Source organism: Mytilus californianus, unplaced genomic scaffold (genome assembly GCF_021869535.1).
Source record: "Mytilus californianus isolate M0D057914Y unplaced genomic scaffold, xbMytCali1.0.p SCAF_14, whole genome shotgun sequence".
Classification (NCBI taxonomy): domain Eukaryota; kingdom Metazoa; phylum Mollusca; class Bivalvia; order Mytilida; family Mytilidae; genus Mytilus; species Mytilus californianus.
In genome coordinates this window covers 40,573,884-40,576,074 of record NW_026262626.1, presented here as the reverse complement: position 1 = coordinate 40,576,074, position 2,191 = coordinate 40,573,884, and positions in this window count along the sequence as shown.

Sequence of the window (2,191 nt, the reverse complement as noted above, 5' to 3'; positions counted from 1 at the left end):
CATCCGTTTTGTATGATTTCCTGGAATAGACAATATAAAACAATAAATGATACTAAGAGTACATAATTAAGAAATATGGAAACCTCTGTTTTCCTAATAACGACAGGTTACATCCATAGTTGTGGCCTGAATATTTTAAACACATGACAATTATTTCAGGCAATAAAAACTCATGTTAATAAGTACTTTAGAAATTCATACTGAACGTAAAAGTACCATAAAATATTTTGTGGATATAGATATCACGCATAGAAAATGTTTTATAAGTCATTCTGCACTTGAATGTTATGTTGTGAAGAACGTATGACCCACAATTACGTAAAGTTAGGTTGAAAGCCATCCTTTCGGGTTAAGGAATTTATGCGTACTGATGAGCCTTGCATTTGGTAATATCTGACAGTAGACTGTTAACGATCTGATATGGCATGAATCCTCATTACTGACATGACTGCATTACATGTATCGTAAAAGGGTCCGGGTTAGATTTTGATTGTAACAGGAGAGGTATTGATACTAGAGCTTTCATGGCAATATAAGTTTATCCCAGGTTCTTAGAGGTGTTCATGTACCACAATTGTAAGTTTTTATGTAAACTATTAATCGTCTGTTTGTCCTTTTTTTGAACATGACGTTGAATTTTTTTTCTTGATAATTGGCTTTGGTTTCCTTTGAAGTCTCAGAGTACTGTACCATTTGCTTTTACTTGCAACAAGTAAATCAGCAGACTCAGAGTTCTGAACAATACCCCTGTCATAAATCTCTATCAAGTTAATCATCAGCATCAGAGTTATGGACCCTACTCCTGTCATGACTTTCTACCAGGTTTGTCATCAACCTTAGAGTTATGGACCCTACTCCTGTCTTAACTTTCTGCAATGTTAATTATCAGCCTAAGAGTAATAGACCCTACTCCTGCCATGAATTTTTACCAGGTTAATCACCAACCTTATAGTTCTTGGCTTTACTCCTGTCATGACTTTGTACTTAATATCCATCGATTTAATTATCAGCCCCCAGTTCTGACCATAATCCTGTCATGACTTTCTAAAAAAAAATGAAAATATCATTTTGTTAATTTGATGTGTCCGAAGCACTTTCCTAGAAAGTTAATCGTCAAACTCAGAGTTCTGAACCATATTCCTGCAAGACGTTCTACCAAGTTAAACACCAGTCTAAGAGTTCTTTGACATACTCCTGACAATTCTCTCTACCACGTCAACGATTAGTCTCAAAATTCTGAACCATTTCCTTTATTTCTATCAAGTTATTCATCAGCCTCAGAGTTGTGAACTGTACCTTGTCATGACTCTCTACCATGTGTCAGAATTCCGAAAAATAAACCTGTCATGGCTCTCTATCAAGTTGATCATCATCGAAATTATTAATCATGGGTAGTAAGTATTGGTAATAACTAATGAAAATTAGTAATGTATTTCTTAATAATTAGTAAAATTATAGGTAATCCATACAGTAATATTGAGTTTATCAGTATAAGTAATTTCTAGGAATTTATATATAAAGAATTACAAGTAATATTTATAGTAATGCCAAGAAAACCTGTTTTGTAATTTATAATAAATGTAAATAATAATTAGTAATATTACAAGTAAATCAAAATAATTACCCATTATGTAATGTAATGTAAGTAATCCAAAGTAATAATCTAAGTTAATCTAGGTAATTCAATGTTATAACCCTAGCAATTTAAAGTTGTAATATATATAATTGTAGCCTTTTGATATCGGGCATACATGTTTTTATAAATGCATGTGTTTTTACCCGATGAAAGTATGTTGATTGAAGACGAAGTCCGAAGTCATACTTTTATGGGTCGATAAAAATGTATAGACCAATATCATGAATATGAAAAGGTAAAACAGGTTTTTTTTACAATACTTAATTATTCAAAAGGTGTAGCTTACCTTGACGAGTAACTATTAAATATGTGTGTTTTAGTTCATTTCCATTACCATTCGATGTTATGTTCGACACATATTTTGGCTACATGTGTTATTCATTTCAAATAGTACACAAGTACTATAAAGCAGTGATCAGAGAGATTAATAACATCACAATGTTTGTTTTTGTGTGAATTTAAAAACCTTACATCCAACTCAGCATTGTTAAAATTTTCAAACTCAAATCTGAATGAGTTTTTGCCATTTTTTAACACAGTTAACCAAAGTAGAAT